This window comes from Mixophyes fleayi, chromosome 4 (assembly GCF_038048845.1).
Source record: "Mixophyes fleayi isolate aMixFle1 chromosome 4, aMixFle1.hap1, whole genome shotgun sequence".
In the NCBI taxonomy this organism is placed as follows: domain Eukaryota; kingdom Metazoa; phylum Chordata; class Amphibia; order Anura; family Limnodynastidae; genus Mixophyes; species Mixophyes fleayi.
Genome location: NC_134405.1, coordinates 138,882,772 through 138,900,598, shown reverse-complemented (window position 1 = coordinate 138,900,598; position 17,827 = coordinate 138,882,772). Strand labels below are relative to the sequence as shown.

General features: G+C 42.3%; 1 protein-coding gene across 1 annotated transcript in view; it reads left to right on the top strand.

The window, feature by feature from the left end:
• The first annotated feature begins 10,338 nt into the window (after nt 1-10,338).
• The window catches only part of LOC142150751 (protein tyrosine phosphatase domain-containing protein 1-like), a 51,528-nt gene continuing 44,039 nt past the window's right edge, over nt 10,339-17,827 (top strand). The window contains exon 1 of the mRNA XM_075205946.1: nt 10,339-11,700. The gene's annotated coding sequence lies outside the window, so the exon portion shown is untranslated. The remainder of the gene's footprint in view (nt 11,701-17,827) is intronic.

Below are 17,827 nucleotides of genomic sequence, written 5' to 3'. Positions count from 1 at the left end.
AGTTCCTGGCTTAGTATACATCTTGTAGGTCTTCTTACATGTACCAGTTAGGAAGGAGCCTCCGGGGTCTTTTTCGCTTTGACGAAACAGTGATTGCAGTTCCGGCTCAGGGTCCTGCCTTTTCATTCCACATCTTGCACCTCACGAGACGCTGAGGTTAGGGCAGGCAAACGCTACACCCGGCGAGTCACGATGGTACCCTGCCTGGACAAACTCTTTCCAAGGGATCCGTCATCTCTACACGGATAATTCTCCATCTGGTTCCTGGAAGGTGCAGAAAGACTACATTGTTTAACACCCAATTTGCCTCAGCAGACACATGTATTACTCTTCAGCTCCTACTTGGGGTCCCACAGGGTCTCGGTCCTGAACTCCGGTCTGCTCAGGCTCTAGTCTGTTACTGGAGGGGGATTAATAAAACCTTAGAGTTCCAGAGTCTTTTTGGTCCTTCCAAGAGGACTGTTATTTCAATCGGGTGCTCAGGGTTTGCAGGATGGGACACTAAGCCCATTCAGGTCCTAATCAGGAAGTCCCTAAACAATCTGTCAGGCCACGACTGTTGCATTTCTAGAGTATCTCAGAGGAACTCATGTCTGGAGAACAGTGAAACAGAAGTCCAGGGTATAGCCTGAGCAACGGGTTGGGTTCCCACTCATTTGTAAATTATCCCGACATAAAAAGGGTGCAAAGCCGAGAGCCTTGGCAGGCAGCCAATTAACCAGGACGAATGGTCTCTCCATGGTAACGTCCGTTGCTCCCCAGGTGGAATAGTGGGGGCACTTCGGTGTTTGCCCCAGGGCATCCGTACTTATTTATCCGGTCACCCCATTGCTGTTTATAATCTAGAGACTCTTGAGCGGAGTTCTCTGATGCCAGGATACCCCCTAAGGCTTTGGTCGGGCGTACCTGTCGTTCTCCCTTCCAAGGTCCCCATGGGGGCTAGGGAGTGTCGAACACAGTGCGGCTTCCAGCTATTCTGGGGCCCTTCATTTTCCTGGCAGGGTATGGTTCTCAAACATGGGCAGCTAGTGGTGACACCTCTCTTCTGCCTAACTCGGTGGTCAGAGCTGAAGGGTCAGGGACCTCCTTCTGCCACTTGTTATATCGTCTAGCTGGTGGCATTGGAACACTCTAGCCTTGGGGCCAGAGGTTTGTTGCAGGGAGCTGCTTAGTACCTTGGAGAGAACCGGGAGAACAGTTTCCTCATCCGGTTTTTTTTTTTCTAGGTCTGGAAACAGGAAAGAGTTGGTGTGGGTCCTGCAGTTTTCACACGTCTCAGTGCTGACTCTAAGTCGTTTTCTTTCGCAAATTACCTCTGATATCCGCCTAGCTTCCTGCAGGGTGCTAGCCCCTGTGCTCTACTTCTATTTCAGCACCAGTTTACAGGATCACGGTAGCTTCAAGTTTTGCTTGACTGGTCTCTGCCGGTTGGTTAGTCATGAAGACTAGTCCGGGTGATCAGAGCACTTGTTTTGCCCTCTTTTGTCTTGACTCAGGGTAGATATGCTTTTCCTGGAGTAGGTCATGTGCATGTCACCTGGTCCCAGGGGTGATAGTGTGCAATGCACTCCCACATTCTACTTGCCGGTAGGGGAGAGAGGTGCGTCACTCCGGCCAATATTGGTTCAGAGAATAGTGTCTGCGTTATTCTTGCTTTAGGAGCTTGGGGGCAAGCATTAGGTTATTCTTCCTCCATTGAGTGTTACGTCGGCTGGAGGTGGTTTGTGCTCTTCGGGGACAGATTGACCGCAGAGTCTCAAGCAGGGAGGCTAAGGTTCCTTTTCATCCTTTCGGACGCTAAATTATCTAGTGCTAGTGTCTTTGCAACCTCTTCGCCAAGAGAGTTGGTGTTTCTTGGACGATCAGTAAAGCTGTTGTTCAGGATAGCAACGCCCACATCTTCGACAGAGTTTCTTGGTTGCATGGTTTGGTGTCTGCTAATGCGAGCTTTACTCGCAGGTTGGGGCGTACAGCCATTCCAGAGCATTCCCACCCTTGAGGAAGCTTTGGTATATCCCCAATGTCTCGCAGTGTCCCCCAATGGCAGGAAAGAGAAAATAAGATTTTTACTCACCGTAAAATCCATTTCTCTGACTCCATTGGGGGACACTGCGCACCCTCCCTTGCTCTGAAAGTAGTGCTGGTTTTGGTGCTATTTTCTGTATTGCTTCTCTTTTCTTCCTAACTTGGTTATACAAAACTGAGGTCTGGGCTGGAGAGGAGGGGCATAGTAGGGGAGGAGTGTGACAGACCAACAAGTTTATAAGTGCCAAGACTCCCAGTCCACCTACTACACCCAATGTCTAGCAGTGTCCCCCAATGGAGTCAGAGAAATGGATTTTACGGTGAGTAAAAATCTTATTTTGTGTGCTAGATTGAAAAAAAAAAAAAGTTTTTTTCTTATCTGAAAAATAATATACTAATTTGCACCCTTTGCATCGTAACATGGTTTGTCCCAGAGAACATTTACTCCTTGTTTTTGCCTTACTTTCCTTAATGACTCAGACCCAATGTATCAATGTCATATCATCTAGGATGTTCATTATAATTTGTTAAATATCAGATATCATAAATACAAGTGAAACAATGATATTTAATGCATCATAAGAGAAATGGTACTATTATCATTTTTCTATAAATATACTAAGCCCTTAATAGTTTGTTGGAAAGTGGGGTTTGGAGCACTTGTTTTTCGATCTTAATGTATTGCTAGCTTTATTCAATTAGGGTGTTTTTCCGGTGCAGGTTTCACTATATTTTCTATTTTTGTTTTTTTATCTATTACAATTTTATTATCACATGTATTGATATTTGTTTAATATTATATCACCAGCGCAGAGCTGCACTATAATTGTGTTTTGAGTTGTATAATTAAGCTTAGTACACACTACAGTGTTTTCAGCCGATTATCTGGCCAATCAAACGATAAACGACTGATTGGCCCAATATCACATTAGTGTGTACCCTGCAACAATGAACGATTATCGTTCCAAAGCCCATTTTATCATTAAACTAGATTTTTAAATTGAACTAAACGATGGAACGATGTTGCTCCAATTCTGCAGTGTTTATGCACTCACAAACATGTTATGTCAGATGAAGAGTACAGATCTGAAGGTAATTGTGCACAATGAGTATAGTGTGTACACATGATTGTCATGCTGATCGGAACTTTTCCCCCTGAAGTTGGTAAAATCAATAAAACTTTTGCATCATTAGCATCTTCCTGTATTGTGTACCCAGCCTAAGTGTAATCAAAATGCTTCACTGGGAGGTGTAAATATTTTATTTTTTTACCATGGTGTCAGACGTTGGAAAAAAACCTGTTGCTCAGTCTTGCAGGGGTGAGTTACACTGTTCCCTTAGATGAGACTTCTATGCTTCTGCCATTTAAGAGAGATTGGGTTAATTGCCAAAATAAGAATTTTCACGAGTTCTTTTTTTATGAAAAGTGAGCCAGTGTCATGATCCCACACATGGATAAATAAAAATTATGGGTTTTTTTTGTTCTGTTTCTAATGCATAGTCCATATGTATTCCTTCTGCTCTCAGTTTTTCTTCAAGGTGTCTGAATGTGCTCAGTCTGGGGTAATTACCCATCAGCTGCTCCAGATCTCCTTGATTGCTCCCTTGTAAAAAGCGGTATTTTACTTCAGAACTCTGGTAAAGTCATTGCATGTCTGTCTGTGTTGTTGGCCTTTTGGCTATTCTCTGTGGGACTTCTGGAATCCTTAACACTGTGCAATTACAAGAAAGTAAAAAAAATTCTAAAAAGAGTCCAACCTTTTTTTTTTTAAAGACTTAATTTTTTCAAGGGCCAAGAGTAAACATCAGACAATGATCTAGTGAGATACATGAGGCATGTGAACATTCAGGTAATAAAACAATAAGCGTCTATCATAGACATTGAAGAGTCTAGACGTTGAGCCAATTTTACCAAAAGCAGAGAAGAGAAGAGAGAGTGGCGGTGTGGTAGGCCGCCAGTAAGAAAAAAGAAAGAGACGACAGAGCAGAAGATCGATAAGAGCAGAAAGAGAAGAGGGGGTGAGGTAAAAGGTAGTGGGGAGGATCCAGGAGGAGTGATGTTAAAGGAATTTGAATTTCGAAGTATGAAGTCACAGCTAAAACTAAAGGTGATTACTCTCTTTTGATTCTCCTGGATCTCTCTGCTGCATTCAACACTGTTGACCACTCTTTCCTCATACAGATGCTACAATCCCTAGATCTTCAAGACACTCTCCTATCCTGATTCTCATCCTACCTATCTAGTCGCTCTTTCAGTGTTAATTTCTCTGGAACGACCTCCACTCCGTTTCCTTTATCAGTTGGAGTACAACAAAGCTCAGTCATAGGTCCTCTGCTATTCTCTATCTACACCACTTATCTTGAAAAACTAATAAGCTTCTTTGGATTTCAGTATCATCTCTATGTAGATGATACAAAAATTCATCTATCCTCTCCTGATCTCTCACCATCTGTGTTGTCTCACCACCTTACGGACTGTCTTTCTGTCATTTCATCTTAGATGTCCTCTCGCCAACTCAAACTCAATCTTTCGAAAACAGAATTAATAATATTCCCACCCAACAATAGAAGCTGACATTTCTATTTCTGTTGACAACATCAATCCCACCCCGAACGCTCGCTGCCTAGGTTTAATCCTTGACTCGCAACCATCCTTTGTTCCCCAGATCAACTATATTTACATCATGCTGCATACATCTAAAAAACATTTCCAGAATACGTACATATCTCACACATGGTGCAAAAACTATAATTCATGCACTCATTATCTCCCGCATTGACTATTGTAATTTCATCCTTACTGGTCTTCCCAAAATCAGACTCGAGCCCCTAAAATCTATTTTGCCAGATTGATTTTCCTTGCAAATCGTTTTACGACTGCTGACTGTTACACTACTTTTCTGACTGACGGTATGTGAAGCTGGAGCCAAACATGCATCTCTTCAGGGTGCATCGCTGCTGGCTCCCCCTATCTCCCCTTCCCCAACATGTTTTGTACACCTTTATTCCCCGCCCTATATCTGTGACAATCAGCAAAGAATCATAATGGTGATATTAAATAACAAAAAGTGAAATTGCATGAAAAGAATAGCATGATTCCAAGTTAAACACAGTTAAAAACAAAACAATTCACCTTTTCTTTTATAGACTTTTTTCTTTCATATACGTATCTATATTCGTCCCTACACATATATCTCTATATCTACACGACTACCTTCATACCCCATTCATACTGCACCAAAAACCCGGGTTTTTGCAGAGGCACGCTGAAAAACCCGGGTCTTGGTGCAGTATGAATAGTCCAACCACAAAATCCCGGGTCTAAAATCCCGGGATTTTGCGAGGGGTAATTCCCGGGTTGGACCCCGCTCGCCTGCAGTATGAATGGTGCAACCCGTGTAATTCCCGGGTCTCACCATTCATACTGTAAAAAAAATAAATCGGGAAGTAAAAAAAAAAGTTTTTAATTAATAAAAAATACATAACAATTGTTTACTTAACTTATTTTCAGCCAGCGGTGTCTCCGGTGCGTTGCCGGCTGTCAGGGGGACCTCTGGGTACTAAAATGACGTCATTTCTAATGGACTAGAAATGACGTCATTTTAGTACCCAGAGGTCCCCCTGACAGCCGGCAACGCACCGGAGACACCGCTGGCTGAAAATAAGTTAAGTAAACATTTGTTATGTATTTCTTTTTAATTAAAACATTTTTTTACACTTTTTTTTCTTCTAAAACCCGGGTCAGGCAGGTGCAGTATGAACCTGCCCGACCCGGGAATCTTGTTATCTATACTGCCCTGTGCCCCGGCAATATCCCGGGTTAACAACCCGGGATATTTCCGGGGCGGCAGTATGAAAGTGGTATCACATGTACACAGGCATTTTTTTTTATACCAAAGAAAAAATGCTTCAAGGGTTGGGTGTGAATATTGATGGAACTACTGCCTGCTTCCCTCCTCCATACCTTTTAAACCTGCCCCTCCAGCCGGCGTCTAGCCCTGTCCGCTCAGCTGCTACTGGTCTCTTAAGATCCTGGTGTAAAAGAAGGGCATGGGGTCAGCCTTTCCTTCCAGCCACGGCTCAGAGCTGCCCGGCAGCCATGTTCCTTCTAGGACTGTCACTTTCCAGTGCCATCAACTCAATTAAGGGAGCATAGGCCTTACCAGCCAGTGACCCATAGCCACATGCTATACAAATAAAGCTTCTAAAACTGGTATTGGGCAAAAAAAAAAAAGTTAAAACTTTATTCATGAATCAACATGCAGGGAAATGATGTGCATGGCTATCATATTTGCCACCTCAATAATCCGGGGCCTGTTCTGCCTATCATCTAAGCACAGCAACAATGCCCCTTGGAACCAGCGCTTAGCACACATGACACCTACATTTGTCCTTGGCACACTGCTGGTGGAGGTCCAACTATTGAAGCTATAGCCAGTCATGTGGCTGTCTCCTCAAGGTGATTAAGTCCATCGCTGCTGGTTCCAGTTACTATGTTTTGCACAGCATTTTTCTTCACCTCTTGATGTCCTAATGACACTCCATGAGGACTGAAGCCCCACCAGCTGTGACCAAACCAATGGCTCCTGAATTGTGTTCCTAAGTAAGTCCAACATGGCATCTGAAATATTTACCCCATCGTTCCTGTGCTGGACTACACATTTCCTATCAAAATCCTTATACTATCGTTTGCTGTCACTACCACATTTTTCTGAAATAAACTTACCTGATATAACTAATTGCACAGGCTGCTCTTACCTGAGCTGATATGTGCAACAAGGTAACCACAGCAAAAAAAAAAATCTGGCTTTCCAAAATTATTAAATCTCCTTATACCTCACATTCACATTAGTCTTCCAATACTACCAACACCCAATTTGTTTCAGTAGCTGACACTCTTACAGGAAGACTTCAATTACTCCCTGACATCTCAAACTATTACCACCTTTAAAATATAATCAGGGTTATTGAACGGAACAATTATCTGTGTTAAATGTAGCATGTATCTAGCACATGATTTCTTTAAGAACAGAAAGGTAGAATGTTATTAACTGGAATTTATTATAACAAACAGCCCAGCAAAGAATGAAATGCCATGCCAAATGGGTGCAAAGCTGGCCCTGGGCTCCTGAGAATCATTAAGCCTGCCCAGCAATGCAGGTAGCTGCAGTGGGTCCCGTATCCAGGGCAGCTGAAAGGTGGGAGTACTATTTACTTGGGCTTTGACCTGTCGGAGCCCGGCCCGTCCTCTCACTGACCACCTTTTTTTTTTTTTTTTTTAAACTTGTTTTATATTTTTACTTTTTTTACTTTTATTATTGTTAGCGGGGGTGGGAGTGGCTCCGTCCCCTTCCTTGGTAAGGGGAGCAGTTTATTTAAAAAAAACAAATACTCGCATCACATGATCCTACTTTATCTCCGCTCGGTTCACACATTCAATGTAGAGTGGCGCAGAGGACCAAGATATAAGAGAAGAAAAGAAAAAAGATGAAAAAAGCCAATGCAAAGGTAAGTAAAAGAACAGAGGCAAAGCGAGAAAAACAGAAAGGGGCAGAGTGATGAAGAAGGAGGGGGGGGGCGGAGAAAAAGGTACCGAATGATGTAAAGGAGGGGGGGGGGGGTGAGAGAAAAAGGCACAGTGATGAAGGCACCGAGTGATTTTAGAGAATGGGGGGGGGGAATAAAAGGCAGTGAGTGATGAAGGAGAGAGGGGGGGGGGGAAAAATAGGCACCGAGTGATGGAGAGGTGGGGGGGATGGTCAGCATGGCATAGTGGTGGAAGGGGGGGAGCAGCATGGCACAGTGATGGAGAGGGGGGGAAGCATGGCACAGTGTGATGAAGGGAGGGGGGGCAGCATGGCACAGAGTGATGAAGGTTGGGCAGCATGGCACAGAGTGATGAAGGTTGGGCAGCATGGAACAGTGGTGAAGGGAAAAAGAATGGAGGGTGCGGTATGATAAGGGGACATGGTGTGGTTGTGATTAAGGGGCACACTGTCGTCAAGGAGGCACAGCGTGGTAATGATGAAGGGGCACAGTATTGTGTGATGACACAGGGGGCTTGTGGTAATGTGTGTGTGATGGCACAGGGGTCTTTTGGTAATGTGTGTGATGGCACAGGGGGCTTGTGGCAGTGTGTGTGATGGCACAGGGGGTTTGTAGCAATGTATTGTGTGTGTGATGGCATAGGGGGCTTGTGGCAATGTAAAGTGTGTGTGAGGTAGGTGGTGTCTAATTAGTGGGTGCTATTTTGTTTGTGGGGTGATGGGGCAATTTAATAGTGGGGACTATTAATTTAAGATGGGGTGGTTTGAGGGCTATGGAATGTGGGAGTGAGTTTGGGGAGAATGAGGTCTCTTTATTAAATGTGACTATGAAGTTTTTAATGGCAGTGATGGTTGTGGGAAATAGGTATATTTATGAAATGTAAATACTAATAATTTATTGCTGGGGCTGTTTGCCGGGAGGGAAATAGGTTTATTTATTAAATGTGAATACTATTATTTTAATGTTGGGGCTGGAGGAAGGCCTAATTATTACTCGTGGGTGCTATTGATTTAGCGACGGGGCTGGTTATAATTTTCTAAATTACCCTTTTTTTTTCCCACATAGGGCCCCCAACATTCCAGACAAACCGCAACTAAAGAAACCTGCAGCCACAGGTGGTGAAAGTGACAAGAACAGGTAGGAGAGAGCAGTACAGTCTGTGAAATGTTGTGATTATAGTGGGATAATCCCAATTTTTAATGACTCTTCTGCCCAATGTTAAGGGGCAGGCCAATACTGTGAACTCTTTATGTACACACTGAATTCTTTATATACTACTCTATGGTGCTAGATTTCCTGAAAGTCAGGAGTGCTGAGACATATGTCACGCTCTGGCGAGCTGGCACTGCACCCTTGTGCCAAGTGTGGTCACAACAATGCATGCTTTTTTCTGTAGGATGCTGGCCTAGCAGGATCCAGCATCCTAGCAGGAACCTGTAGGATTTTCACCTGCTAGCCACACCCCCAATGGTGCATAGCCATGCCCCCAATCACATGAAAACCTACATCTTTGCGCCACCGCCAAAGGGGGCCTCATGAAGTTGTACTGGGGCCCTGAATTCCTCTTTGCAGCACTGCCCATATCCTCTGATGTCCTTAGTGATTTAAAAAACAACCACCACTTTTCTTGGGCTGTGCTATAGGCTCTGCCTTTCTTTTCATGCTTAAGAACTTCACCACCAAGATGAGAAGCATGTTGGATCTACCCATTGAGCATACGGTGCAGCTTCTCTGACAGGATGCTACTTCTATTACAGGAGTGCATCTGCTAACACGTTAAGCTTGCCTGGCATGTGCTCAAACCTATATGCATTGATATGATGCATGTATGTTGTCAACCTCCGCAAACTGATGACTAGTAGGGTCGATGTTAGCTGATTATTAATTGCCTGCTCCATCACCATTTTGTAACTCCAGCACTTAATTTGCTTGTTGGCTAGCCCATGCCTTCAACTCTCCACTACAACCCGTTTTTTAAACTGGAGGCAGGCATTACTGACTTCCCAGGGTGATTATGCACACCACAGCTGGCTTCCCACCATTGTTGAGTCTTGTGCACCATTTTGCCCTGCCCAATGTCAGTGACAAACAAAAGGAACAGAGATATAATATTACATCCAAAACCAAGAAAAGGTTGCAAGAAAAGAAAAGTCCTTGCTGATGCAAATTATGTAATGCCTTCTATGGCTGCTCCGTGCCCCAAATGCAAATTATGTGATGCCTTCTATGGCTGCTCCGTGCCCCAAATGCAAATTATGTGATGCCTCATCCTAATGCCTTCCATGGCTTCTTTTAATATCCACCCCATTGGGATTCCTGAAATATAATTCAACCAGCATGGCAAAGATTGCATTTTGCACTAACACAACCCTCTCTGCTCCAGTGCAAGCTTCCCAATCTACTCCATCGAGAACCTGCACCCTAGCCTAGCTGAATGAGGGGGAGGGGGACAAAGACAGATCTGAGTCTAGGAAGACCTCTGGGCAGCAAGCTTAAAGGGTTGGGTTTATTGCTGTGTTGTCAATAGAAATAAATATGTCAGATAGGTAGTTTCTGTTGACTGATGGATAGATTATTATCTAGTTTTGAGATGGCAAGAGGTCATTGAAAATGAAATAGAAAAAGAACATTCAGAAACACAGGCCAAAACAAATGGTGAAAGATTCAGAGAGAATGTAGATAAAATTGGGTGTCATCTGCATAGAGGCAATATTAATGTATAAAGGAGCTTATTAGTTTTCCAAGAGAAGTAGTGTAGAGAGAGAAGAAAAGAGGGCCTAGGATCTTCTGCACTCTTGTGGCACTTCAAATGTTTCACTGAAGACTGAAGGAGCTAATTGATAAGTTAAATGAGAACTAGAATAGGATTGTTTCCTGAAGACCTAAGGAAGAGGTGTTTGTATGTCAAGTATAACATTTGTAACACAGTGGTATGCTACTCCTCTGCCTGTACAAGATTTGCCGATGTCATGTAGTGCAAGTAATCTTATCAAAAATGTTTCCCATAGTATGTGGGGAGATCAGTTTTTTTAAAATGGTTGACACTAAGTTGTTTTTTAAAAAAAAAAAATTGTACATATATTACTTGTACCTTGGCAACTGAATTCACATTTGAAGTTGCCATAATAAGGCCTGACGAGGCAGCAAGTGGGGCTAATTGTTGGATATACATACAATTTTGCCGAACAATTTTGGACCATAGCCTCAGAATTGGTCTGTTACAATGAGACTTTAGATGCCGCTTTCTGGCAAGAACTCAAAATGGAACTTGGCATTTTATGATCTCCTATCCTCACTTAATCTGTGCAATAAGGTTATTCTTCTTGCCCACAGAATGCAACCGAGACAGATTTAGAAGAACGAGTTCCAAAAATCCTTCCACCAAAGAGCCTATGCACATGAGTCATCCCTGTCACGCAGAAGAGGACCGTATACACAGAGGAATATTGTGCCTATATTTGTATTGTGGAACAAAAGGACATTTTTTCGACCAGTGTGTTTATAAGCCAGGAGCTTTAAATGCATAGCTTGAGTCAGAGAGGCAAGTTTCATCCAAAACCTTGGGAACACCACAATCCTCTTTAAAAACCCTTACGACTCTCATCGCTGGGAAGTTATATTCAGTTTGCAACCATTCCTATTACCTTTCAAGTGGACTTTTGAAATCCCACCCTTATAGTAATAATAATGCTAGAGTTTTAGAATTTCAATTATTAACAAATAATCAGTTAATGAACTATTGTGTGGATCACTAAACAGTTAACCACTGTAATCTTAAAACTCTGGCTGGATTATGGAGAATTTCGTTGATCAAATTTGCTTTTAATATATCCGGTTTATTTGCACATTTCTAATTTTAATAAAATGCTGGAGAGTAGAAAATATGATTGATCTGTCAGATGCTGCTGCATCACTATAGTGTTAAAATTATCTTTTATTTCTCAGATCGGCTATGGGAATGTTGTAAATAGTAACACAGAGCATCTGAATTAAAAAGGCTAATGTATTATGCTAAGGAGATTAGTGAAAGTAGGCTGGAGATTGAGGTTCAGGCTGGGATGAGCTTGAAGAAATAACTTCAGAATGTGCATGAGATACAAGAACACAGAAAACAATTATCCATGTAAGGTACAGTAACCTATTCACTTTCCCACCCCACTAATTTATATGGTGGTTCTACCATTTGGTGACTGGAGATTGGTAGACTGTGTATTATGTACAGGATCATTGCTTTGCTGCTACAAAATATTGCTGTAGAATAATCCTAGCCCAAGTAATCTTTTATCTAGTTTCATCATAAAGGTCATTTACAAACTGCATCATCCTTTTAATAGTTTGTTCACTAAATTTAAACCAGACAGTCCTGTTTTGTAAATGATGTTAATAAATTGTGATGAATATGGACATCTTGTTTATATCTGATATTTTTATGGACATGCAACCCTTATATGTAGATAGTTAGGCCTTCAGTTGTGATAATCAGTAAATTAACTAGGGCAGTTACTGATGACTTCCATGAACATATAAAGGCACAAGTCTGAACAGTTCTATTTACTCCAAGGGTTTTGGAATGGAATGTGAAATTTGCATTTTCTTGATAAAATGTGCTACATAGAAACATCTCTACATTCATTGTTTACCCCTTTAAAAATCCAATGAAAATCTTCTTTACTGCAGTAGTCCAAATGGAAATACAAATAAGTAATGTAAGTAGATATCTATCAATTGGAGAGATCAATAGACCAACAGCCAATCAAAAGTAGCTAGCCGAGTTATAGTTATGGTCATCACTATCATAACATATCTTTGCACCACCCCTCCAGTACTTACAAGAGATAGGCCTACTAGAAGACTTATCTGGGGATGTGTACACATCTAATTATGTCACACTTATTTGAACATGTCTTATCTGAAGTTAGTTTACACTTGATTTTCTCAAGCGTAAGTTGAGGCAATGCTACAAAACATAAAAATGTAGCTAGAACATGAGGTCCAGTATACCTGTAAGGGTTCATTTAGAGTTGGACGTATATGCGGGCCAGACGTACACATGATCTGCAGGCTGCAACAATTGCAATGTTAGTGGAACAGTGATCTTTGCAATGAACATATATACGAGGATAAGGAGGTTAAGCCAATATGAAATTCGTCAAAAATTGACAAGTTGGTCCAGATTCATCCAAAATTTTCCACAATCTTAAAAACAAGGCCAATCACAGTGCATGGAATGTAAAGAGCCCAATCAACAAGCATTCACAAATGTAACATATATATTGCCTTATAAAAGGAGCCTAAACTCCCTCTAGCACTTATTGTTCCTGGATTGTGGAAAACATTTTAGGATGCCATTTATTACTTGAAACTGTGGGGTGGGATTGTGTTATATTAACTCACAATCTACTGCAGTCCAATAGATAAGTGTATGGTTCTTTTTCCATTTCCGAATGCAAAAATATCCATACACGTATCTATTAGACACGCCTCCCTCCTTTCATTCAGTACTGTAATAAAAATACATCCAAAACCGGGTCACCGCTATATATGTGTACAAATACTCTATGCAATACATTGCTTGCTATTGCTATATATATATATATATATATACACATTTATTGTGACCGGGTAGTGGGGCCAAGTACCATCTTGTGGGGTAGATGGTGTTTATAGCCACCAAGAGATTTCACACCAGTCCACTGGTTTCATGCAACTGGCCTCAGCCATTTTTATATTTTTTTATTTTATTGTAATTCTTTATTTTAAATGGTCAAACAGGTGTAAACAATAAATATCACAATAAAGCCGTGGCACAAAATAATACAATCAAATCAATATGAGGTGATAGGGCAAAGAATGACCAGGTTTTTTTTATTTTTAAAGTTTTATAAATGGTAAGGAAACTAAAGGCTTTAGAGACAGAAGGAGGTGTGGGAAGGCGGCAGCTGGGCAGGAAAAATGGGGGGGGGGGGGGGGTGAGCGCAAATTGGAGTGCATAAGATGCAGAAGGTAAACAGTGCATAGGCAACTCCGTTAACTCGAGGGGAGAAATGTGAAGGGAAATTGCATGCGCCGAACATGGGTCATCAACTAAAGGCCGAAAGGAAATGTGCATTCCGCAAATTGCCATGGGGCCCATACCTGGTTAAAAACATGGCCCCTGTCAAGTAGGTAATGGGTAATATCTCCCATGGCTGCCACATGCCATTATCTGTTTTTTTTAAGAGCAGAGAGAGATCTTGTGGAGGATAACAGAGTAGGAATACCCAAGGGTCCATTACAACGGGAACCTCAAATAGAGTGTTTAAATGGGCATGGATTGTGTTTCAGAAGGAGGTGACCATCAAGAAAGTTCACCAAATGTGAAGCATAGATCCCTGGTACCCACAACCCTGCCAGCAGTTGGGCGAGGAGAAGGGAAACATTATGGAGATGGGTGGGAGTATAGTACCAGCTATAGTAGATTTTGTAGGAGGCTTCTTTATGTTTGGTAGATATAGAGCTTTTAGCTAACCCCAGCCTTATATCCTGCCAGTCTTACTCATCTGGAGGATAACCAAGGTCCTTCTCCCAGTCAGCTATGTGGAATATTTGAGAGGGAACGAGGACTGCGAGAAGGACACTGTAAAGTTGGGAGATCATACCCCTATCCATAGGGTGATGTTTACAGAGATCCTCAAAGGGGGTTGGGTCTCGGAGCACATCGATGGGCAGCAGGGACCATAGGAAATGCCAAATTGGAAAAAATTCAAAGGGGCTGAGAGTTCGGGATGGGGAGAAGTATTGGAGCTCTGCTAGAGGAAGCCACTGACCTTGTTTGGAAAAGTCTATTGGGAATTGGAGGCCAGTTCAGGTCCAAAGACCACATCTCATGACTGAAATTCCAGGAGGGAATACAGGGTTGGCTCTAAATAAACATTTGCTACTCCTGACTAATAAACTAATGTAAATCATAAGCAGTCTCAGCACAGTTCATTTACAGGCAAATATCAGGTTTATCTACCACAGAGCCTATGCAGTCCCCAGGCAGTGAGAGACTGACTGAGCTGATCAGCAGCCTTTTACCAGCCCCAATCAGGTGCCACTGGTAACCTGGAGAACCGGCTAACAGGCCTAATGGGTGGAGCCCGTCCTACGCTCTCCATCCATAAACCCCAGGACCCTTTTCGAACTGTTCAACAAGCATACAGCCCTCAGTAAGCAGCTTACACAGGACCGACATTTTCATGTTTTTATTAAAAGCAGTGGGTTAGGAACATAGGTGCAATGTATCTGCCACCATGTACTAAACCAGTGACCAGTGCATGTTTGTATATATATATATATATATATATATATATATATATATATATATATATACATATATATATATATATATATATATATATATATATATATATATATATATATACATATATATATATTATAATGTGTGTATAAATACGTGTGTGTATATATATATATATATATATATATATATATATATCTATATCTATCTATCTATATATATATATCTATATATATCTCTATATATATATATATATATATATATATATATATATATATATATATATATATATATATCTTGTGGCAAGAGCCCGCTACTGCAGAAGCACACGCAAACAACTTCTTCCTTTTTATGGTGCTTTATTGTCAGGATGGTAAATGTTTTGACACAGTATACTTGCACGGCAATCATGGAGACCCTAAACACTAGCTATACATAGTCCAGCTCTCTCTCAGTACCAGCCAGCTCACCCAGCGTTGGTCTCTGTGCACAAATGATATAAACAAGCTTTTATACCTGATACTCCTCCACCAGCCTTAGCTTGATGGACAGGTGACACACCCACCTTCTCTTTAAAAGGAAACGCCCATCACTGGCTCTGTAATTCAAACAGACACACCCTGTCTGTTTGCTGAGAGGAAGGATTTCAAGTCATGTAAGTTAAACCAAATTTAAACTATTGATTTTCATACATAGGTCTTTACATTCAATCTAGGTGCATTACTGCACAAATGTTTTACTCTACTTCCCTGCTTTCTCTGCATATTGCCAGCTAAATGCCTCCTTTTGTTACATATCCCTCCCCCTAGCGCCTCCAAGTAGGGGGACGCGGACTTCGCGAGGAGCGCATATTTTAGTGACAACGCATCTGCATTTTTGTGTAGAATCCCGGGTCTATGTTCTACTGAGAACTTGAAAGGTTGCAGTGCCAAGAACCAGCGGGTTAGCTTGGCATTTACCTCCCGGTTGTTCTGCATCCATCTCAATGGTGCATGGTCTGTTATTAAGGTGAACTCTCTGCCTAGAAGATAATAGCGCAGAGCTTTGGTAGCCCATTTTATGGCGAGACATTCTTTCTCCACAGTGGCATATTTTTGTTCCCTTGGAAGCAACTTACGGCTTAGGTACAGGACAGGATTTTCTACTCCATTCTTCTCCTGTGACAGGACTGCACCTAAGCCAACACCAGAAGCATCAGTTTGGAGGAAGAACCTCCGGGTAAAATCCGGTGCTTGTAGAACTGGGGAGGAACAAAGAGCTAATCGAAGATCAGAACAGGAGGTTTCTGCAGAGTCAGACCAGGTTAATCTATCTGGACAACTTTTTTTTAACATGTCTGTTAGTGGAGCAGCTCTAGTGGCGAAGTGGCTTACAAACCGCCTGTAGTAACCTACTAAGCCTAAAAAGGTTCTTAACTGTGACTTTTTCTCTGGTCTTGCCCAATTTTTGACTGCCTCCACTTTGTCTAGCTGGGGTTTGACATGCCCTCGACCAACAACGTACCCCAAATATTTGGCTTCTCTCATGGCTATGGCACATATCTCTGGGTTAGCTGTTAACCCTGCGGACCTTAATGAAGCTAAGACCGCCTCAACTTTGGCTAAATGTGATCCCCAGTCTGGGGTATAAATCACGATATCATCCAGGTAAGCGGCTGCATAAGCTGTGTGAGGTCGTAGCAATTTATTCATGGCCCTTTGGAAGGTGGCAGGTGCCCCATGCAATCCAAAGGGTAGGACTTTATATTGATAGAGACCATCAGGGGTAGAAAATGCAGTCTTTGGCTTGGCCGTGGAAGTCAGGGGAACTTGCCAATAACCCTTTGTTAGATCAAGGGTTGTCAAATAATTGCTACCAGCAAGATTTTCCACTAGTTCATCCACACGTGGCATTGGATAGGCATCAAACTGCGACATACTGTTTAGGCACCTAAAGTCATTGCAGAACCTAATTGTCCCATTGGGTTTCGGGACAAGCACAATGGGACTATTCCACTCACTAGTGGACTCTTCAATCACATCTAACTGGAGCATCTTCTCGACCTCCTTTCTCACGTCCACCCGTCTGGCTTCTAGTATACGATGCGGCTTCTGCTTTACAATGACTCCTGGCGCAGTGACAATGTCGTGTTCAATTAAGGTAGTGCGCCCAGGAATGGAAGAGAAGACATCCCTGTTCTAGCGAATCATTTCTTCAGTCTGTTGTCTCTGCTGAATGGACAAAGCTGGCTCTATGGGCACTTCAGACTTTTCAATGGCAGTACTCACGACCTGAGGAGAGGTTTCCTCATCATGCCAAGGTTTAAGGAGGTTAACATGATATATTTGCTCCTCCCTTCTCCCACTTAACTGGCGGACTCTGTAATTGACAGGACCGACAGCCTCTAGAATTTCATATGGGCCCTGCCAATGGGCGAAAAGTTTGCTTTCCTGGGTGGGAACCAGGACTAGGACCATGTCCCCAGGCTTGAAAGATCGAACAACAGCACTTTTATCATAACTTTTCTTCTGTCGTTCCTGAGCCTCTTTTATATGTTGCTGTACAATGGGCCCTAACTTTCCTAGCCTCTCATACATTTGGGACACAAATTGTACCAGATCTGGCTCCCTGGGACCTTGCTGCTCCCACCCTTCTTTTAACATATCAAAGATACCCCTGGGCTGTCTCCCAAACAATAGCTCAAAGGGACTAAACCCTGTTGAAGCTTGAGGTACCTCACGGATGGCAAACATCAAATAGGGAATAAGAGTGTCCCAATCTTTTTTCTCTTGAGCCACTGCTTTCCTGAGCATATGCTTTAATGTGCGGTTAAAGCGTTCCACCAAGCAATCTGTTTGTGGATGGTATACAGAGGTGTGAAGCGCCGTAACCCCTAGCAACTGGCACATGTCCTTCATCAGTTTAGACATGAATGGAGTACCCTGATCTGTGAGAATTTTTTTGGGTATTCCCAAGCGTGTAAACATCAATACA